Source organism: Dermacentor andersoni, chromosome 10 (assembly GCF_023375885.2).
Source record: "Dermacentor andersoni chromosome 10, qqDerAnde1_hic_scaffold, whole genome shotgun sequence".
In the NCBI taxonomy this organism is placed as follows: Eukaryota; Metazoa; Arthropoda; class Arachnida; order Ixodida; family Ixodidae; genus Dermacentor; species Dermacentor andersoni.
This window is the reverse complement of record NC_092823.1, coordinates 680,802-704,000: the sequence shown is the minus strand read 5'-3', so window position 1 is coordinate 704,000 and position 23,199 is coordinate 680,802. Positions and strand designations below refer to the sequence as shown.

At 49.2% G+C, this 23,199-nt stretch overlaps 1 protein-coding gene, 1 long non-coding RNA gene and 1 pseudogene across 2 annotated transcripts in view; 1 reads left to right on the top strand and 2 right to left on the bottom strand.

Moving 5' to 3' along the window:
- Positions 1–1,355, top strand: part of LOC140213509 (uncharacterized) — a 49,936-nt gene extending 48,581 nt beyond the window's left edge. Inside the window, exon 2 of the long non-coding RNA XR_011890363.1 lies at positions 1,273–1,355. This is a non-coding gene — a long non-coding RNA (uncharacterized lncRNA). The remainder of the gene's footprint in view (positions 1–1,272) is intronic.
- The window catches only part of LOC140213508 (uncharacterized), a 91,748-nt gene that overhangs the window by 17,664 nt on the left and 50,885 nt on the right, over positions 1–23,199 (bottom strand). The window lies entirely within an intron of this gene.
- Positions 11,738–11,911, bottom strand: LOC126520806 (U2 spliceosomal RNA; annotated as a pseudogene).

Here is a 23,199-nt window from a genome sequence, read left to right as displayed (position 1 = left end):
TCACCAGGCTAAACAGTGGTTCAACAACTAAAAGAAAGGCTAGTATGCTTCGCATCCTGGGCTTAACCTTAGCTAAGCCACAGCCATTTTTATGCGAAGCATATTACGAGACCTCAACCCAGCACCTCAGGCGCGGCGGTGTCGCCTTCAATACCACGTGACACCGTGACGTCACGACAGAGGAGAAACGGGGCTCCAACTCGCGCCGTCGCTCGCGGCGCCGCCTTCAAGGCTGACCACGTGACACCGTGACGTCACGACAGAGGAGAAACGGGGCTCCAACTCGCGCTGTCGCTCGCGGCGTCGCGGCGGTATATAAGCAGCTGCGCTTGTTTCTAGGTGGCTTTCGCTCAACTCTTGCAAGATGGGCTGGGTGGGAATCGAACCAGGGTATCCGGAGTGCGAGACGGAGACGCTACCACTGAGCCGCGAGTACGATGCTTCAAAGCGGTACAAAAGCGCCTCTAGTGAATGCGGTGTTGCCTTAGAAACGAGCTTCGTTGCCGCGCGGAACGCTGCGTTGCTCGACGCTCACCGCGTCCAATGCGGGGCGCGTAGTCGCTGCGCCGTAGCCCATTGTCTTACACCCCTTGGCGGGTCGACGGGAACGCTGTCGCGTTCCACTCTTAAAGACGAAGCAGAGTAGCGCATGAGTTGTTTCTTCGTCTAGCCGAACCAAATATAGCCAAGCAACAGCAGTTCACCAGGCTAAACAGTGGTTCAACAACTAAAATAAAGGCTAGTATGCTTCGCATCCTGGGCTTAACCTTAGCTAAGCCACAGCCATTTTTTTGATCCTTCGATGTCGGCTCTTCCTATCATTGCGAAGCAGAATTCGCCAAGCGTTGGACTGTTCACCCAGTAATAGGGAACGTGAGCTGGGTTTAGACCGTCGTGAGACAGGTTAGTTTTACCCTACTGATGACCGGTCGTTGCTATAGTAATTCTGCTCAGTACGAGAGGAACCGCAGATTCCGACACTTGGTTCACGTGCTTGGTCGAGAGACCAGTGGTGCGAAGCTACCATCCGTGGGATTACGACTGAACGCCTCTAAGTCAGAATCCCGTCTAAGCACCGCAACGATATCGTGTGCACTTGCGGCGAAAGCGGGTAAGATTAGCGCCGGGTCGAGCGCGGCGGGCTTTTCGCGCTTCCCGGCTCGATGACGCCAAATGAACCCAGAGAGCGCTACACCGGAGGCCGAGTATTGTCGAGGCCACTGGTCGCTCTCCGGGGCTATGGCCAGCCTGAATCGCTGCAGTGTCACTTAGGTACCTGTCGTGGTGTCGTAAGTAGTAGAGCAGCCACCACACTGCGATCTATTGAGGCTTAGCCTCTGACTGGAAGGTTTGTCCGCGGTACACAACTGAAACGTACATCCTTCCCGAGCAAGCGATCGCAGCACCGACAGGTGCGAAGAGTGCTGGGTCCTCTCTTGAGACGGACCACAGAGGAGGAGCGAACTCTTTGCCGGCGGCAAGACTCGCACGAAACGGTTGCCGTTGAGCGCAGCCAAATTTTTTTTTCTTTTTCGCTCCGTCGCAACTCCGTGCAGAAAAAGGCGAAACGGAAGGGAACCGTTGTCGCAATATGGCGCCGCTTGAAACGGCTAGTCTTGCAAGAGGGTGCTTTGCAAACACGTTCTGCTCAAGTGCAATGGCAGCAGACCATTGCTGTTAGCACCTGCGACGAGAGGAGCCACTGGTGCTTTCGCATCCACTTGTGGCACGACAGTTGGAGGGCGTTGCCGATCTTGATTGTCGTGAAGCAGCCCGCGGTAAGCTGTGCTGCGTGCGCTGTGTCGCGCGCGTTTCTTGTGGCCAACAAAGTGCCTCGACATCCTATTAGTGACGCGCATAAAAAGGCGGCTTTCGGCATCGACGAAAGCCGCGCTCCCGACAGCTGAAACGGTGCGGTTGCGTCTCGAACGCGAACCGGCCGATTTTCGGGGCGATGTGTGTGTGTGTGTTGGCGCGACGCGCAATACATGAGGGCCTCGCAACCCGAGTGGCAAATGCACGCCATCTCCTGTTCCGGTCGTGTGGCGTCTGATCGAACGACAGACAGACTCCAGAGAGGGCCTTGTGTTCCTCCTGGGGCTATAACAGCGAGGCCGGCATTGACTGCCGCCTCGCACACACTAGTACAGGGGGGCTGCTTTTTTTTTTTTTGTTTACGCCGCCCCGGCTGACGTGGTTGCGGACTTGGCCGCGCGCAGGCGCCGACAGACTTCTACCGGACTGCATACAATTTCAGCAACAATCCCGTGGCTTTAGTTTTAGTCCCCGCGTGGGTTAAGCGCCGTGCATTTTTACTCGCTACCTGGCTTAAGAGCCGAGCATTTTTACTCACTACCTGGCTTAAGCGCCGAGCATTTTCAGGCTTAAGCGCGGGCGTTCGGCGCTCTCCGTGACCGCCCCGGCTGACGTGGTTGCGGACTTAGCCGTGCGCCGGCGCCGACAGACTTCTACCGGACTGCATACAATTTCAGCAACAATCCCGTGGCTTCAGTTTTAGTCGCCGCGTGGCTTAAGCGCCGAGTGAGAAGAGGTTTATTGGCGGCTCCTAAGGCAAAACCGCAGCGACCGGGAACGGCGAGACAGCCCGAAGCACTGTCCAAAAAAGGCGACAGTAATCAACAGCGCGAGCGGAGCCGAGCCGCGCGTTGGCGATGTGTCTGTGCCGCGAGGCGCGTCTTCTTCACAATCTCCCCCTGGACAAAAAGAGCCATCCTGGCGCCTTAAGAATCAGGAGGCAGAGGGTCGTGGTAGGGCTTGAGATGCGAGACGTGGACAATGTCACATCCACGCCGGCGCAAGTCTTCAGGTGGTGACAGTGGCTCAATTAGAAAATTCACCGGAGATGTTTGCTCCAAGACTCGGTAAGGCCCTTCGAATTTTGGGACGAGTTTTGAGGAAAGCCCCGGAGTCTGGAAAGGCACAGACAACCACACAAGAACGCCTGGAGCGTAGGTGGTGTTCGGAAGCGTGTCGGTGCGGTTTTCTTTCTGGCGCTGCTGTTGCTCGGCCGTAAAGGAGCGCGCTAGCTGGCGGCATTCTTCGGCCTGTCGGGCGACGTCGGACACAGGTAGACACTCGGAGGCGTCAGAACGGTATGGAAGGAGCGTGTCGATGGTATGCGTAGGCTGGCGGCCATACAGGAGGAAGAAAGGTGAAAATCCCGTAGTGGCCTGGATCGCGGTGTTGTACGCGAACGTGATGAATGGAAGGATGCGGTCCCAGTTACCACGATCAGATGCCACGTACATCGACAGCGTGTCACCAAGTGTGCGGTTAAATCGCTCTGTGAGTCCGTTAGTCTGGGGATGGTATGCCGTGCTTGTCCGATGAATAATACGGCATTCCGAGAGCAAACTTTTGACGACTTCGGAGAGGAAGGCGCGACCTCGATCGCTGAGGAGTTCTCGAGGTGCGCCGTGTCGAAGCACGAAGCGATGTAGAACGAAAAAGGCTACATCCCGTGCCGTAGCACTTGGTAAAGCAGCAGTTTCGGCGTAGCGTGTCAAGTGGTCAACAGCAATTACGATCCACCGATTGCCATCTGGTGTCATAGGAAGCGGGCCGTATAGGTCGATGCCGACGCGATCGAAGGGTGTGGCAGGGCACGGGAGCGGCTGCAAGGCACCAGACGGGCGTAAAGGCGGCGATTTGCGGCGTTGACAGTCAAGACAGCACCGAACAAACTTTTGTACAAAATTGTACATGCCGCGCCAGTAGTAGCGGTGGCGAATTCGTTCGTACGTCTTGAAGACTCCGGCGTGGCCACACTGTGGATCGGTGTGGAAAGCGGCACATATTTGTGACCTTAAGCTGCGGGGAATCACCAGAAGCCACCGACGGCCTTCAGGAGAGTTATTGCGTCGGTGGAGCAGCTGGTCACGAGTGGAAAAATGAACTGCTTGGCGTCGGAGGGTTCGGGATACAGGGATGGTCGATGATCCTGAAAGACAGTCGAAAAGAGAAGCGATCCACGGGTCACGACGTTGTGCGGTGGCAAAGGAGTCCATGTCGAGAGATGAGATGGAGTGTGCGGAAGTTGTTCCGCAGGCCGAGTCTGGAGGTAAAGGTGAACGAGACAGGGCGTCGGCGTCGGAGTGTGTTCGCCCACTGCGGTATACGACGCGAATATCGTACTCCTGGATGCGTAATGCCCAACGGGCTACGCGGCCAGTGGAATCTTTCAAGTTGGCAAGCCAACAAAGCGCGTGGTGATCTGTGACCAAGTCGAATGGGCGCCCGTACAGGTATGGTCGGAACTTGCCAAGTGCCCATACTAAGGCCAAGCACTCTTTTTCGGTCACGCTGTAATTGGCCTCAGGCTTCGTCAGCGTGCGACTCGCATAGGCGACTACGTATTCGGGGTAGCCTGGCTTTCGTTGGGCGAGGACGGCGCCGAGACCGACCCCGCTGGCATCTGTGTGTACCTCAGTTGCAGCCGACGGGTCGAAATGGCGAAAAATAGGTGGGGAGGTGAGAAGACGACGCAGCGTAGCGAAGGCCGAGTCACATGCAGGGGACCAGGAGGAGAGGGTGGTGTCACCGCGCAGAAGCTGAGTCAATGGCGCCATGATCGATGCGAAATTCCGAACAAAGCGCCGGAAATATGAGCATAGGCCCACAAAGCTCCGAAATTCTTTGATGGTCTGAGGCTTCGGAAATTCAGCGACTGCTCGAAGTTTTGCAGGATCGGGTAGAACGCCGTGCTTGGACACAACGTGGCCTAAAATGGTGAGCTCTCGCGCGGCGAAGCGGTACTTCTTGAGGTTGGAGGCCAGCGTTCGTTAGACAGGTCAAAACAAGTCTGAGGCGGAGCAGGTGAGTCGGAAAATCAGGCGAGAAAACCACGACATCGTCGAGGTAACACAGACATATGGACCACTTGAGGCCACGCTGCGTGTTGTCCATGAGTCGTTCAAAGGTGGCAGGGGCGTTACAAAGCCCGAACGGCATTACGTTAAATTCATATAAGCCGTCAGGCGTAATGAATGCGGTTTTCTGGCGATCGGCTGCAGCCATCGGTACCTGCCAGTACCCGAACTCAAGTCAAGGGACGAGAAGAATTCTGCTCCCTGAAGACTGTCGAGGGCGTCGTCGATGTGCGGCAAAGGATAGACGTCTTTGCGCGTTACCTTATTTAGCCGACGGTAGTCGACGCAAAAGCGAATAGACCCGTCCTTCTTGCGAACGAGAACGACAGGCGATGCCCAGGGACTGTGCGAAGGTTGAATAACGTCACGGCGCAGCATATCTTCGACTTGGGTGGTAATGACACGACGCTCTTCGGCCGAGACGCGGTAGGGTCGTTGACGTAACGGCTGATGTGAACCGGTGTCAATGTAGTGCTGCACTTCCGACGTGCGGCCCAAGTGAGGTTGTGAAACGTCGAATGAACTTCTAAAGTGGTGCAGGAGATCAAGAAGGTCGGCGCGTTCGGCAGGTGTCAGGGTATCGGCGATGGCACTCGAGAATGCATCCTTGGACGTCTCTTCAAGCGCGGAAATCGAAGACGACTGGCCGGAGTCGACATCAAAGGAGTCTCCGGGGACGTCAACCAAAGACGAAGAGTCGAGGAGTTCCACGATGCCAAGGCATTCACCAACGAGCAATGTAATAGGCGCACAGAGGGGATTGCAGAAGTATATATTACTACAGCCGCCAGCCATGTCAAGTGTTGCGAAGGGTAGTCGGAGAGATTTAGGGCTCATGAAGACGTCGGAAGGTGTGAAGAGGACCGTTGCATCAGTGATGGCATCGCAAGAGACGGGTACGAGAGCGAAGGAGCCAGGTGGAATATCTGTGTCCTCGCGCACGGGAAGTTTAGAAGGGCGGTCACAATCTTCGTGCAAGGGTGCGTCACAAGGGGAAAATTCAACTTCGGCGCGTGCGCAGTCGATCACGGCTTTATGACGGGATAAGAAGTCCCATCCGAGGATAAGGTCATGCGAGCAGGTGGGAAGAACAATGCACTCGACTATGTAAACAATGCCGTGAATAAGCACACGTACAGTACAGGCTGCGTGCGGAGTGACGTGCTGAGCGCCTGCCGTGCGAAGCGACAGTCCAGAAAGCGGCGTGGTCACCTTGCGCAGAGAACGGCACAGTTTGGCGGCTATCACAGAAACGGCTGCGCCGGTATCCACAAGAGCGAATGCAGGAACACCTTCTACACTAATTTCGGCCACGTTAGCAGGACAGGCGCGAGGACTTAGACAGTTCGAATGGGGCGTAGTTTTTGCCTCGTGAACTGCGACGTTCAGTTTTCCTGGTCAGGTGATGCGGGTCGCCGACGCATTGGGGAGAGCGAGCGTCGGCGAGGGGATGGCGAGCGACGCGAAGGAAATTCTGGAAGGTCAGCACGAGCATACGGTTGGTGGGAAGGAGTGGCGTATTGGCGAAAGGGTTGGCTGCCGTACTGGAAGGGCCGAGAGGCGTCGCCGAACGCTTGAGGCCGACGTCGGCAATATAGGGCGACGTGTCCAGGAGTGCAGCAAGAATAGCAGATGGGACGATTATCAGGCGTCCTCCAAGGATTAGCTCTCGGTGCGGTCCAAGATGCAGCATGGGCTTCCGGTGGCACCGGTTGGGAATGGGTCGAGAAAGACGCAGGCGGAGGCCTGCGTACTGCCTGCGCGTACGTAAGAGGCGCAGCCACAGGCAGGACTGGCTGCGCATAGGTGGGAGGAGTCGCGACAGGCTGCACTGCCAGATCAGAGTTAAGATTCGTGGCTGCAGGCGGCTGATGGTGTGCGGAAGGGACAACTTGAGCGACCTCTTCGGAGATGAGAGTGCGGAGCGTGTTTGGAAGACGGGAGGTGGGCTCCTGAGTGAAGGGGACTAAAGAAAGTTGGCGGGCAACTTCCTCACGCATGAAGTCCTTGACCCGTTGAAGTAATGAGCATGGGTCGTACATGCTGTCAAGGCTTGCCACCAAGTCGTCGCTGCCCAGAGCACGCCGAGTCGAAGCGCGTTGCTTCCGTAACTCGTCATAACTTTGGCATTGGCTGACGACTTCGGACACAGTGCGCGGATTCCTGGCTAGAAGCATCTGGAAAGCGCCGTCATCGATGCCCTTCAGTATATGGTGAATTCGCTCAGCTTCGGGCATTGCCGCGTTGACTCGTTTACACAGGTCCACGACGTCTTCAATGTAGCTCGTGAATGTTTCTGCCGTCTGCTGTGCTCGGGCGCGCTAGCGTTGTTCAGCGCGCAGTTTGCGAACAACGGGTCGGCCGAACAGTTCTGTAAAGGTTTTCTTGAAGATTGACCATGTGGGTAAGTCACTTTCGTGGTTGTGAAACCAGAGTTGGGCAACACCAGCCAGATAAAAGATGACGTGGGTTAACTTCGCTGGATCATCCCACTTGTTGTGCGCGCTCACCCGTCCATATGACGCCAACCAGTCTTCTACGTCTTCGTCGTCTGCACCGCTGAAGATCTTGGGGTCGCGTTGTCGTGCAACGCCGGTGCAAGTGACGGACTGTGGCGTCGGCGCCGTTTGGGATGAGCTGTCGGTCATGGCGGGCGATAGCGTTCTTGATCGCAGCTCCAGCGTTACAAGCGACGGGGTTTGAGTCCCAGCACCTCCACCAATTGAGAAGAGGTTTATTGGCGGCTCCTAAGGCAAAAGCGCAGCGACCGGGAACGGCGAGACAGCCCGAAGCACTGTCCAAAAAAGGCGACAGTAATCAACAGCGCGAGCGGAGCGGAGCCGCGCGTTGGCGATGTGTCTGTGCCGCGAGGCGCGTCTTCTTCTTCACACGAGCATTTTTACTCGCTACCTGGCTTAAGCGCAGAGCATTTTAAGGCTTAAGCGCGGACGTTCGGCACTCAACCGTGGCCGCCCCGGCTGACGTGCTTGCGGACTTTGCGTAATGTTGCCGGTTGTTTCACAGCAAACGGGCGCCGCGAATTTCATGCTTTCTTTCCAGTTTGGAACGTTTGGCTTTGTGTACGGGTGCTGCATTTAAGGAGCTGTGTATAACTTTATAGAGCGTCTCAACAAAAACAATTTGTTTGGAGCTTCACACGTAAGAGGAGCGGCTGCTGAGTACGAGGCGGTTTTCCTTTTTTTTTTCTCCCGATAATAGTACTCATCTGCCACGTCTCTCACCACGATATGATTTTTTTTGGGGGGGGGGGGGGTTCTCCCTTGATCCTCAAGTGAACGGACTGTCCAGTAATGATGCCATTTACAAAAATCCTAAACAACAGAGGCCCGCACCTGCTCAATCAGCGCCAACTCAATTTAAGGAAGGGCTGTTCAAAAGCTGATCGAAACCATCCAGTTTGGGAAAGCCTATTTTATGCAGTAGTTTCTTTTATTATTTTTTTTTATTGTGAGAGACGTGAAATCCACACCACGAAATGAACGTCCGTTTGTTACCCTTTTGTTACCGCGGCTGCGAAATCGTGCGTAATACCAATTTAATTGTGTCCTGGTTGTTCATTTGTGAGCACTTTGTGTTCTTCAAGGAAATCAACTACAAGTTTATAAATAACGTGCGCGAAATTTTCCTCCATGTGCACTAATACGCCACCACCAAAATACTTAAAGAAGAAAGAAAGCGTCCGGGGCCTTGAGATTTCGAAAATGCCGTGCTCTGAAATTTTCACATCCGCCATTGGAAAGATAATTATTATCCGTCGTAAAAAAAAAGAAATCAGATTCAAATCAGAAATCAAAAATCAAATCAGAAAACGTTTTTCGGGGCATGTCTTGATGAAATAATTTCAGTTCAGTTCGTTGGTTCAATTGCATTTGTCGGCTCCTTGCAGCATGTTTGCATTTCATCTTTTCCAGTATTCTCAGTACTCTAATTGTAGTACGAATTGCCGGCAGATATTTCAGTTGTTTTGAGTTATAAATTCCTGAATGATGTTTTTCTTTTCCTCAAAGCTAGCCATAAAACAAGCGCTTTCTATAAAATCATTACAATAAGAATCCAGCATATCGGTTAATCTTCGGCGCGATTAAAGTTCGGGAACTGGCGATTTTTAATGCCGTGATCATGAAGGTTAACACCAGATATACCAGGGGGGACGCAACGCAAGGCGTGATTTTTCAGCATACCAGTCACGATATCTAATCGAATCTAAGATTGAAATGGCGTTCTGAATTCTTTTGGTTCCAGATAGAACAAACAGAAACAAAAAAAAGTAAGGATGTGATTGATTGCCATTCAAATCTGAAGACCGCGCGGAGAATGTGTTCCGGTTTACATTCGGCAAATCAAAATGAACGGCTAAAATTAATCTATCGTCTGGTTTCATGCGCGAGATCACGTAAAAGGCAGCCATTCTCCTTTACATGGTTTCTCTCTTTTGCTCTGTTATTTGCGCACGCAAATTTCTTCGTACGGGAATTTTATGAAGCGAAGGCGGCTGCAGACCATTTTCTTTGTTTATATCATGTTCGTAGGCGCAAATTACAAACCTAATACTTGGAGGAACATTTCCACTACTCTAGAGGGGCATGAACTGTAGACAGTGCACGCTTCCTCATTTCTCCAATCGCTCGCAAACACATTGCATTGCTAGTCTACAGTGGCAATACAAAGTGACGTTTCACCATGCACGTCGAAGTTCATTACCAGTACCGCGCCAGCGTCGACCGGCCGGCGAAGCGACGAGCTCAGCAGCGCATGCGCAAGGCCCGACACCACCCCAACCGAGCTTCCCTGCTTATCGGAGAGAGCAAGTGCGCGTGAACACGGGCGCGTCTGAGTATCTGGATTAAAAAAAAAAAAAGAAAGGGTTTCCGAGATATTGACAAAGACAAGTGGTCGCCGTCGCTCTGAATCTTATCGTATTATAAAAAACGTGGGATGGCGGCGCTTCCTCGAGGGTCAGAAAGTACAATCGTCGAACTAGGTGGCAAGTGGAGTACATCCTTCTTCTTGGAACGGTTTGCAATTGACTGCTTGAATGTGCCGACCACGCGTCGCGGGTCGCGTATAGAGCCAACCGTTGGCAAGCACGCGTCTAGCGTAGCAGCAGAACCGATCGCGGTTGCGATAACCCATCGTTGGCAACGAAAAACACCCACACGCAGTTTGTAGCAATAACCGTACAAATCAATGTGGCTTTAAATATAGCTTCACTGGTCACGCAAGAAGGGCACCGAAACTTTCTCATGACGCACACCGCTGTAGTCCACAAAGAACAAAGCGCACAAAATAGATATGATACAGCCGCACCGCATTATTACGTGTTTTCACTGTTTCATTTCTTTCGTGTGCATGCGCGCTAGGGCCAAGCAGGCCAGGAGTAAAAAGCAAGAAAAAAAATGGTACGCAATCCTAAGCTTTGACTTGACTGCTGTGGCACTCGCATTTATGTTCTTTACCTTAGGCGAACGCAATGCGCAAACTGAACTGGAATTTCCAATAATGGAAATTCCTATTGGGCGATTTGGTTGTATTTTTGGCTAATATTTGCCTTTTTCGCCCGAGCAAGCGCTTCACTGCACTACGCTTTGCCCCTTGAACGCGGCTTCACTGCCCTGCAGGCTTGTTCTGCGCTAGGCCGAACCTGCAGGCAAAATGCCTGGGCGCCGCCATCTTGTTGAGAGCGGCGCCAGGGACACAATCGCGCCTAGCTCATTGAGTTTTCCCCCAAGACTGAAAAAAATTTGACTTGATTAAACGAAAAAGATGCCACGAGTGCCCCAACAAAAAGCTTTAAGGATTACCGAAGGGTAATTGAGGGCGACGCAACGGGCTCTGGAAAGAAGGATGATGGGTGTAGCGTCATGGGGGGATAGGAATAGAGGGATTGGGGTGTGTGAGAACAAACGCTAGTTAGTGACACCAAAGTTTAAACCAGAAAAAACAAATGGGCATGCGGAGGGCATGCAATGTGGGGGGAAGATAACCGGTCGCCATCAAGGGTTACAGACTGAATTCCAAGAGGAGGGAAGCGTAGCAGGGGGTGGCAGAAAGTTAGGACGGCAGATTAGATTAGCTGACTACATGGCGACCATCAGCACGTGACTGGGGTACTTGGAGGATCATGGGAGATGCCTTTGCGCTGCAGTGGGCGTAGCCAGGATGATGATGATGATGTTGATGATGAAAAGGTAGCAACAGGTCTTCGTAACATACAGGTTAGAAAGATGAGGCACCTTTGAACCCTTGAATATATTTCGCCACACTTGGGCATACGACAAGTTTGTTTTCGAGGCCCCACTGCTGCGAAAATGTGTACACAAAGGCTGCACAGTAGTTGCCAGAAATCGGGCACTCTATTTTTCTTTCATAGGGAATCTTTCTTCCACTTGGGCAGCGGATTTCGGCAGGGCGAGCTTGCTTGGGCGCGGTGGTTTATGGATCCAAGCGATAGTGAACTCCAAAATCCAGTGTTGGCTTTGAGTGGGATTCATATTGATCGCGAACCCCACGGCTAATCCTACCCCCCTCCCCCCAAGTGGCTCTTTACAGGAGACAATCGTTCAGACACATCGGATAAATAGGAATTCTGGTTCTTTCTTTTGCTTTCGTTTATTTTTCTCGAAGCCCAAAACTAGAAATTTGCTAGAGCGGCTGTCCCATTTGCGACGCAACAAGTGCGACGCTACACACAGATGGAGTGACAGTTTAATTACTCTCGTGGTCCGCGAACCGGCATCGTTGAGTATAGTATAGGAATGGTGCGTGTCAAGTCAGTGCTCGCTTCGAGCTTGTGCTCTTCATTTTGATTGAATGCAGTCTCACCTAAGTGAGCGGGGACCGATCCCGGAGGTAGTGCAATATCGGGCCGACCTGCGCCGTAGGTGAAGCAGGCTTTAAGCACTCCGCCAACTTCCAAAAATAGGTTTAATATCGTGGGTCCATATAGAACCCGTATCAGATATTAAGCTGCTAAGAACAGATACTACACAAAGGGAATTTATTGAACAAAATCGTACTGAGGAACAGGAGTACAGAACCACAGAGTGTACATGTACCTTATACATTTTCTAGTTTACACAAGTGTAGGCAAGCAAGTTCATAGGTCATGTGGGGTGGTTACGAGAACAAGCGTGTTGTTTTAGGTACGCCACTATATACAATTCCTATACAGTTCTATACAACTTTATACAATTTCTGTACAGATCCTCTATAAATTTTTTTTTTACAAACTTTTATATGAGAATTTACAAGCACATCCAGCATATTGAACCAACAGCTTAAACCAATTAGGAGTATCCACCCCTAATAGGGGACAATCGGGTAGTGAAGCGTGCCATTTTTTACGTAAAAGAATCGAGTGTGTCATCTTCGGAGGAAGGCTTCCTCTCCGCTGAGTTGCAATTCCTCTGCGAGTGTTTTCCACACTATAAGCCTTATTCTTTGCATCGCAAAGTAGGCTGCTCTAACTGGGCGCCTACGGGCTTCTGCAAGAGTTCGTCTCTTCCAGATTACAAAGATTGTGCAAATCACTATTAGGTGTTCGAAAGGTCCGTATTTCTTTCTTGGTGTTTTAAGGCCATCTATTCTAAAAGTGCGCTTAACCAGTTTCCAGATAATTTTAGCTGGTGGACATTGAAATAAAGCATGCTGAATCGATTCATTTGCGCTACAATTCGGGCAAACTGCATGGGAACAATACCAATTTTATGGAGCCGCTCACGTGTCGGCAGAACTTGCCATCTGCGTTTCCATTCGAACCAAGAGCGGGGCCAATCATGCCATATTTTATCCGATGTCTTCTGAATTTCTTCTGGGCTTACCTGTCTATATGTGATGTTTTTAATAATGTGTGTGACCTTATCCTGGACAATGTTTGTGTTTGAGCATTCTGCTAGGATCATCTTTTGGGTGTTGTGAGCGGCGCTGTAATATGGAGACGGGTTTTCGGCCAGCGGGCCGGATTCTCGTTTCCCTGTAAATGCCATATGACATGTGCTCGCCAGATACGCCATTAGATTTTTGCCCATGTAATCGGGGATCATGCGTAGGGACATGACTGTTTTTAAAGCTAGGATCCTGCCAGTATTCATTATGTGTGGTAATCCAAGCCCTCCTGATTTAAGCGGGAGTTGCAGCAGATGCCTTTTAACTGACGGAGATTTGTTATTCCAGAGAAAGGCTGATATTAGTTTGTTAAGTTGGGTGCCAATTTTCCTGGGCATAACGCCAATTCTAGCTACATAGTTCGCATAAGCACACACAGTCGTTTTGATTGCTACAGATTTTAGTCGAAACGACAGGCATCTATGGTTTAGGGAGCTAATTGCGGCATTGGATCTTTGGACCGCTAGTTGCCATGAGGCGTCTGCCACTCCTTTGGTAGAAAAAATAATCCCTAATACTTTCACCGAGTCAACTATAGGAATGTTAGGTAGGGAAGTGGGGGGGAAGGAACCGAATAGCAAAGCTTTACTTTTCTGTTCGTTTATACGGGCACCAGATAATGCAGAATACTCAGCAAAGATGTCTTTGAATGCTCGAAGGCTCCGATCATCTCTAAAAAACAAAGAAATGTCATCAGCATACGCACTGACTCTAATTTCCTCTTGCCCAGTCATAGGAAAGCCTCGAATTAGTTTGGTTGTAATTATGTTTCTGGGTAATGGATCCAGCGAAAGAATAAAAAGGGAAGGGCTAAGTGGGCAACCTTGCCGGACCCCTCTATAAACAGGAAAACTAGATGTAATTGTTCCGTTCACTAAAATTTCACTTGAGATATTTTCATACAGGAGCCTAATGCTGCGTATGAAGTTTGGGGGTAGTTTTAGAAATTCTAAGATTAAAAAGATATACTTATGTCTGACTAGGTCAAAAGCTTTTTCTTGGTCCACTGATATGAACACTCCACTCACTTAGCCTGGGCATATTCGAACACGTCGCGGGTGATCATCAGATTGGTGTAATTGGATCGTCCTGGTACTGCGCAAGATTGGTATGGGGAGATTATCGAAAGCAGAAGTTTTGCAAGTCGCATTTGCAATAATGTAGCAACAAGGTTATAATCGGTGTTTAGTAATGTTATCGGACAGCATGATTTAATGTCCGTCGGGGGAGCTCGTTCCTTCATCATGAGTGAAATGCGTCCTCTACTGAAGGAGGCGGGCTTCTTCCCCTCCTCGATCACCATTTTAATCATTTGGAGTAACGTATCACCAATTGCTTCAAAGAAAGTCTTATAAAATTTCGTTGTTAATCCATCACAGCCGGGCGCTGTTCCTGTACTCATGGCGTTCAGGGCATGTTTGATAGTGTCTAGTTTTATGTCTTCTGTAATACACGCGAGGTCTTCTTCAAGGGGTGATATATGGCGACACAGATCACGGACTCCTGTTGTGATCTCTGAAGGTTCACTGAAATCGTCGATTCCAAAAAGATCTACGAAATGTTCACGAATGCGTGACTCGATTTTGGATGGGTCAGTCGTGAGAGATCCGTCTGGCAGTGGAATTTCAGAGATGCGCACCCTTGCATTACCTATAACGGAGATGCCAGTGCCCTTAGTGCTCACATGTTCCAGTTCTTCACCCTCGAGAATGAATCTTTTCCTTACAAGTTGGTCATGTTTTCTCTCCAAAACTTCTAGGTACTCCTTTGTACAGCTCGTTAATGTATCTGCCCATTTGATTATTTGCATTCGGCGCGTTAATTCCTTTAGTTGTTTAGTAATTCTTCTATGTCTCGCCTTCCCCTCATCCTGTAGGATTTTTTTCTAAACTTCTTTCAAGTGGTCCCAACTTGATGGGGACATCGTTGAGAGGTTGTGAACGCTTGCCGTTATTGCGGAGTTGATGTTTTCGATACATTCGTCAACCTGGAGGACTGTGGGATCTAAACGCCATCTATCATGTGACTGGTTACGACCGGCACTACCACGTAACGTCACTACTACAGGGCAATGATCCGTGTTGCGCTGAAGAGTGACAGGGAGGGATGTTATCTCGCACCCGAGTAGCGTGGGTAGTAACGAATCAGGTAAATACACCCGGTCGATTCTACTTTTAGTGCGGTAACCGAATCTCGTGGCTTCAAAGCGGTCATGGTGGAGAGAGATCCACGCATCTGATAGTAGGAGATGTCGAAGTATGTTAACGAGCTCCCTGGCATTATAAGTCGAAGCACCCTGCCCTGGGCCTCTGATGTCCCTATTTGAATCAACGACACAGTTGAAGTCTCCAAGTAAGACATGAAGGATTGGTTCAAGAAGCAACGGATGAAGGTTTTTATAGAATTGGTTGGTTAAGGATCTAGTAACCGGCGCATAAATGTTCACAAATCTAATTTTCCTTCCGTCTATGTACATATCAGTAATGAGTGTGCGTCCACTCGCCCCAAATGTGCAATGCGCTTTTTCCCGGAATTTTCTGGTGAGGAAGATGGTGCCCACTCCACATGATTTTGCGTTAGTTAGTGAGAAGTAGGCAGAAACAATATGCTCCCGCTGAAATGAGGCCACCTCAAGCGGGGTTCGAAAGTTTGTCTCCTGTAAGAAGCGAACATCGACACCAAGTTCTCTTGCCAATTTGAGGACATAACTTTGTTTGTGCCTGTCCCTGAATCCTCTAACATTAAAGGATGCGAATCTGAAGATACTCATGAGAGTCAGGTCTTGTTAATATAAGTATAACTGGAGCGAGAGGATACACACTCAGTACAAGTCGTGCAAAGTGCAACGAGAAACATTACTATTAGTTATTAGACGTATGAGCAAATGATGAGGGGCGAGGCGTTCTGTAGAAGTATTATTCCTGCATGTCGCCATCAATCAGTGATGATCTCTCATGCAGTTTAGGCGAGTGTTTACGGGCCTTCTTGGATTTCATGCGGCGAACTGCGTCGCTATCACTACTGTTCTCATCCTTAGGCCGTCGTATTTGGGTGGAGGCGTCATGGTCAGTAGGCAATGGGGTATTCCTATCCGGGCTATGCCCTCCCACCTTGTTCCTTCTATGTGAACGAGATCTGTGCCTCGGCTTATTCATTTTACTTCGATCATCAGGAGGTGTTTTCAATGATTCCTTTGTGTCAGGAATTCCCGAATGACCTTTCGAGCTCGTGGAGGGTTTATCCATCCCTTCTTCAGGTATGGCACAGCGCCCACTAGCCACTATTGGTCTTGAATCATTCAGGAACACTGATTGGCTAAGTGAGTCATTGTTATGTCGTTGCACTTGTTCGACACTAGTCTGATTAAGGTTCGAATCCTCGTGCGGCTCAGTCTCGGAGGAGGCCGCTCCAGAAGCGACCTCCACAGAAACAGAGCCCGCAGAGGGTTCAGTCTCCGAGGAGACTTGTGCAAGGGGTTGTTGACCCTTTCGTGAGAGAGCTACCGCTAACGGTATGGCACGGCTCACTATCCGACGAGGAGGCAAGTGGGGACGAGCGCTGAGCAGGCGGTTTGAGGACCTGTAGGTTAGATTTAACTGCCGTCATCTTCGGCAGTGGGGATGGCCTGATGGTAGCTGAGCTGGCTGGTGGAGAGCCACGGACGGCGGCTACATATGATTTTTTCCGAAAACACTCTCGTGTGCCATGGCTCCCGCCACACCGCTCGCACTCCTCTTCGCATCCGTCTGCCTCATGGCCGAATAGGCCGCAACGCTTGCAATAGGGTGAGGTGCAGGCCGTGGCCATGTGGCCATCATCTCCACACCTTGCACAAACCCTCCTCATTCTGCGGTATTCCATCATGACCCTATGTCCCTGTATTGTCATGAAGTTGGGCACTGGTCTGCTCATTTCGATGCGGACAACCCGCACACCGTTCAACTTGTTTTGTCTATTGGCCACAGCCGCGTGGGACACGCCTTTTACTTTGCCAAACTGCTGTAAGGCAGAGAGGAGCGCGTCATCGGCCAGGTACAATGGGAATCTGTACACGTTCACGAAAGTTAAGGAGGGGGGGGGGCCTACAGCATGTTTTTTTAACAGAAAACCCCTCAGCTACAATGAGCTTTGTGGCCTGCTCCGCGTTCCAGGTGCAAACTAGAAATTTGGAGCCACCCATGTGCTGTAGCCCCAGGACACTATCTTCTCAGGCTGTTAGCTCGACTGCGTCAATCAAATCGTCTATGGAGACGTCTCTATCCGGAGCATTAAACAAAAAGCAGTTTTCCTTCAAGGGGATCTCACGGAGTGTCTCTGTGTCTGATGCCATTCTCCTAGGGTCGCGGGTTGCAGCCCCACCCGGGGTAGGCTCACTGGTAGACTAGAACTGGTGGTCCAGACTGGTAGGGTCGAGGTTCAGCAGGAGGTGCTGGTGCCTCGGTTGACCTGGTTGCTTGTAGAGAGCTGCGAAGAGGTCCTTGCAGGTGCCGGGATCATCGGTAGCCCGACGGGTCGCCGATGGTGGCCCGATGGCAACCCAAAGAAGAGAGGCTCCAAGCCAGAGGAGCCCAGGAGCTCCTCAAGCGGGTTGATACTGGAGGCGGTGCTCCCGAGAGCCAGGGCCAGATCCAGGTGGGCCGGTCCTGGAGGTAGCGCTACCTGGGGCCCGGGCCAGATCCAGGAGGACCGGTCCTGGAGGCAGTGCAGCTGCGGGCCGGGTCCAGAACCGAGTGGGCCAGTCCTGGAGGCGGTGCAGAAAGGGGCCACGGCCGGGTCCCGGAGGCAGTGCAAAACCGAGCCAGGCAGGTCCAGGGTCCGGTCCGCGTCCAGGGAGCAGGACTTGTAGACACTCGGGCGGGCACACTTGGGACCAAGGGAGGTCCCAGGTGCCGAAAAGAGAGGATACTACAATACTTACACAAAGAGAAGTTTTATTTGCTTGCATACATTGTTCATTTTGATGTCACAATACATGTACGCTTCAGTACAGATCAGATTTTTCTATACAATCAGGTACATATCAGGTTCCTACAATACATGGATAATTCAAAAAAATATGTAAATATACATACAAGGATATTTCTATGAATACATACAATGCAATGAATACAATGAGTACAATGTCAACGTGAACTGTACAATTATTTTACAAACAAACTTGTATATTCATATGTAGCAGATTTATACAATTGCTAAGTTTGAGGCATTGAGCTAGTTGAGCCTTTAAGAAGGGTCCAAAGGTCAGTAACCGACAATAGGAATTGTCACCTTGTCCTTCCTTATCAGCCAGAATCGTGTGTGCCATTTTTTTAGGAATTCTTGCATGCCGTTACTTTCGAGTTCCTGGTTTAAGAAATTGCATATCACAGTCCATATTTTCTTCAATACAGGATACGCGGCTTTCTGTGGTTTTCGCGTTATTTCTGCTTTTCCCCGTCTTTTCCATAAGCCAAACATAATTATTATTGTCATCAATTTTTCGAAGTTGTTTTTGTTTCTATGTGGCTTACCTAATTTTGTTTTGAAATGGATAGAAGCTAATCTCCAAATTATTTTGGCAGGGGGGCAGCCTTTGAATACATGTTGTTGAGTTTCAGGAGCAGTGCGATTCGGACATCGGTCCGTTTGCGTGATTCCAAATTTAGCCAGACGTGCTTTTGTTGGCAAGACACCCCACCTTCTTTTCCATTCGAAGTCTTGTATTTCGTATGGGAGATTGGTTGCGTTCCAGAACTTCCATTTTTGGGTATTGGTTTTGTTCATATCTTCGGATTTCAGTTCTCTAATGGCCATTGCAGTGCTTGTGTCTATGGGCTTGATTTCTTCAATGGCAGTTTCGGGACAGATTTCTTATATTCCTTTTGTGTGTTGACTGTTTTGTAGAATTTTGCTGGTATTTCAGATTTTGGGCCGTACCATTTCTTGTCTGTAATGTGTTGGTCAAGCGTACTTAACGAGTACCGTAGTACCGACATTCCCCTGTATTGTGGTGCATTAGCCAATGCCACAACAGTTTTCGCAGCTAGAGTTTTCGCTTTAAGAGCAACGTTGGGTATTCCCAAGCCTCCTCTTGATGCTGGCAATCTAATGATGTTCTGAGTTACTGGAGCTGGTTTGTCGCTCCAGAGATAACGTCCTATGAGGGTTGTTAGTTTGCTGGCAACCAGTCTAGGCATGGTCGTCACTCTCGCCACATAAAATGCTGGAGCACACAGTTTCGATTTGATTGCTATTGCTCTTTCACGCAGACTCGCCGGCCGGCTCAGTTCTTGTTCCACGAAGTGTGCTGGTTTTCTTAGTGGTTCATCCCAGGTTTTTGCTGTGATATCACCTGCCTCAAACAAAATGCCATGAACTTTAACAACTTCCACAATGTGTACATCCTGTAATGCAATACTTCCCGGTGGACCAAAGCAAAGTGCTTTGCTTGTTTGATGATTTATTTTGGCCCCCGATGCTTTCGCGTAATCTTCAAAAATCCGTAGAAAGGCTTGATAGCTATCTTCGTTTTTCATGAATAACGAAATGTCGTCTGCAAAGGCTGCGATTTTAATTTCCTGTTTTCCTGGTAGGGGAAAAACCCCTGATTATGTTATTGTGTTCAACGGCTCTTAACAGGGGATCTAGGGACACGACGAAGAGTCCTGGTGACCGACTGCATCCTCGTCGAAGCCCTCTAGTGACTGCAAACGTCTCTGCTACAAAGTTATTAATTTGAATTTCACTTGTCATTCCATGGTATAATGTTTTAATTATGTCTACGAATGTTGCTGGAATTCCAAATTTTTCCATAGTATTAAATATGTACTGATGCTTCACTCGGTCGTATGCTTTTTCTTGATCTAATGAAATAAAGATGCCTTTACATTCTTTTTGTTTTGCGTATGCAAAGGTGTCTCTGGTGGTTACCAGTGAGGCGTAAATTGATCTTCCGGGAACCGCTGCAGCTTGAAAATCGTATATAATCTCGGGTAGTATAATGCTAAGTCTGTGTGCTAGTAGCGTTGTCCCCACTTTATAATCAGTATTAAGAAGCGTTATATGTCTCCAACCGTTAACATCTAATGGATCACTGTTAGGTTTGGATAACAGTATAATACGTCCCTTAGCGAACGACGGTGGTTTTTCCTTGTTTAGGATGAGGTTGTTTAGGGTTTTCACTAGTTTGGATCCAATCACGTCGAAGAAGATTAAGTAGAATCCGGTCAAAATTCCGTCTGGTCCAAGTGCCGATTTGTGTGTCATTTTCTTAATTATACTTAATACTTCTTGTGTTGTTGTTGGTGCGCATAGTAGTTCCTTGCTTTCTGCACTTATTTGGGGAAGATCTTCTAATAGGCCGGTGATGTTGTATTCCTGGGTTGTATGTTCTTCCTGCAAAATTTTTTTGAAATGCTCTAGAAATTCCTCAGTAATGAATTATTTGTCTGTTGTGATTGCGCCGTTGTTTAATCTTATTTTCTCTATCCTTGTTTGGTTTCTATCACGGATTGGATGGCGTGTTCTGTGTCCCGAATCAGTTGATTCAACGCTGTGATTGTCGACTTGCATTCTCTCGATTCCCTTGGTTTTATTCAGCCGTTCTTTGTATTTGTATCGTAGGCAGTCCACATATTCTTGCATGCAACATGTCATTTCCCCTCCTCTCTCTATGATTCGTATTCTTCTTAGAATTTCATTAGGATCTTTGGTGTGTCTTTTTTTCCTATTTTGACAAGCTTCAATAAGGATTTTTTTCCATTCCTCTTTTAAGTCGTCCCAATTTCCGTTGTTGTTCTTTTCCAAGCTTCCTTGCAGTCTCAGTCTTATCCATTCGATTTCTTCTTGGTCGTGTAGCAGAGTTGGGTCCATACGCCACAATCCTGTGTTATGTGGTTGCCCTTCTATTCCACTAAGTTTGAATGTGACCGGATTGTGGTCGCTAAAAGGTTTACGTCTAGTTGGTCCTTGTATCGTTTTAATCTCTATGAGGTCCTTTAATAGATAAGGTGATATATAGACTATCTAATCGGCTTTCGGTATGACCACAGGATCTTGTGCTTGTAAACCTATCTCCGTAAGACCAAATCCATGCATCTGACATGTTATGGTGCTTAAGCAAATTTTAAAGCTCTCTTGCATGGTAGGTTAATCGACCATGTCCTGGGCCTCGTATATCTATGTTGCTATCGAGGACACAATTAAAATCTCCGACTAATATACATTGAGAATGACTAGGCATGTAGTCCCACAGATTGATGAAAAATTCATTGGTTAAGCTTCTTGTCACTGGCGCATATACATTCATTATCCTAGTCTTCCGACCACCTAAATAGAGGTCGACGTATACAATTCGCCCTTTTGTATCGCATGTGGAAAATGCACGACTGCGGTATCTGTTCGAAATGAAGATAATACCTGTACCGCAAGCTTTGCTATTCGTTAGTGAAAAAAAAACCATCTATGCCATGTAGTTCTTTGAATGCCCTTACGTCTTGCGGTGTTCGGAAGTTTGTTTCTTGAAGGAATAGGATATCGATTTCCTGTTCCTGAGCGAATCCTAATATTTGTTTTTGTTTATCAATATTCCGGATGCCTCTGACGTTAAATGACATGCAGTGGAGATTGGCCATTTCTTTTTTTTTTTTTTTTTTGATGTTAATAATCAAGCCAATTTGCAAGGAGGAAGGGAAGGAACATAGGTTGCTATAGCATTGTTATGCCATAGTCAACCATGCTGTTATTCTCTCATGTCATCGTCGCTTGAGGATGACGCTTCAGCCTGTTTGGGTGAAAGCGTCCGAGCTTTTTTTGATTGTAATCTGTGGACTGCGTCGCTATCACTACTCGTGTCTGCCTTGATGCGACGAGATGTATTTGGATGATGAGGATCCACATCGCTTGCTTTCTCTTTATCCAAGCTGTGTGTTCCCTCTTTTGTTCTTCTGTTCGATCTCGAGCGACGTCGTTCTTTCTTTTGTTTTTGTCGTTCATCGTGCACTCCGCGAGTGTCTGGTGTGGTATTTACAGTCGTTTTAGCTGTTTTTTCCTTAGTTGGAGTCGTCTCGGGAATCGCATAGGCGCCGCTGGCCGTTATTGGCCGGTCATTGTCTGGTGTGGTATTCAACGTAGGTTGTTCACTTTTGGCTGTTTTTCCTTTGGCTGGAGGCTTCTGGGGGATTGCATATGTACCACTGGCCGTTATGGGCCGGTCATCGCTGCTTTCAGAAATGTTCGCTTTCTTGCATTGTAGTAGTTCTTTTGCTTCCCCTTGGTTGTCATCAGACTGTGGGGACAGAGACTGGGATGTTGATGTCGAGACGTCTGATGAGTTTTCGTCCGTTTTTGTGGTCGGAGTCACTTCAGTCTCTGTTGAAGTCGTATCACCTAGCTCTTCGACTTCAACGCTTTCTGTTGAGCCACTACTAGATTGGTGGTTTGTTCTGTCGTTGTCACTTCCATCACGCTCATCCCAGTAATTGGGTGAAGCTGTTGACATTTGCGTGGTGCGTGGTTTTAGTACCTGTAGTGTGGACTTGACAGGTTCGAGTTTGTGCAGGGTGGGAGATCGCATGGGTTCTTCAAAGGAACTCATAAAATTAGTGGATGGAGATCCACGGGCCGCTGCAACGTATGATTTTTTTCGGAAGCAGGATTTAGTGGAATGTTGTCCGCCACACCGCTTACAATCTTCCGCACAAGTTTCAGTTTCATGTCCGAATGTGCCGCAACGCTTGCAGTAAGGTGATGTGCAAGTAGTTGCCATGTGTCCATCGCTTCCACACCTCGCACAAACTCGGCGCATAGCGCGGTACTCAAACATAACTCGGTGGCCCTGAATGGTCATGAAGTTAGGCACTGGCCTACTCATTTCCATTCGGGCTACTCGAACGCCGCTCAGTTTGTTATGATGGCTAAGTACACTTGAATGTGAAGACCTTTCACTTTACCATATGGTTGCAATGCGAACAGTAGGGCATCGTCGGGAATGTACATAGGGAGCCTATACACATTCACAAAAGTCGTTGGTGGCCCTACTGCTTCCACAGATACCTTGACGTGGTTAACGCGGAAACCTTCAGCTACCATGAGATTGGTAGCCTGAGCGGCTGTACGCATGCAGACTAGGAACCTAGTTCCTCCCATGTGTTGTAGGCCCAACACACTATCGTCTCCTGCAGTAACCTCTATCGCGTCTATGAGATCGTCAACAGACACGTCACCATCAGGTGCGTTAAACATGAAACAGTTCTCCCTCAGAGGGGTCTCACGAATTGGGTCCATCTCGGGGGCCATGGCCGCAGAGGCGCTGGTTGCCACCAAGACAGGAGGCTCGATCCGGTAGACTGGTGGTGTACAGATGGCGCAAGACGCCTCTGCACTCTGGTAGTGTGTAGACTGGTGGGGTCGAGGTTCAGCAGCAGGA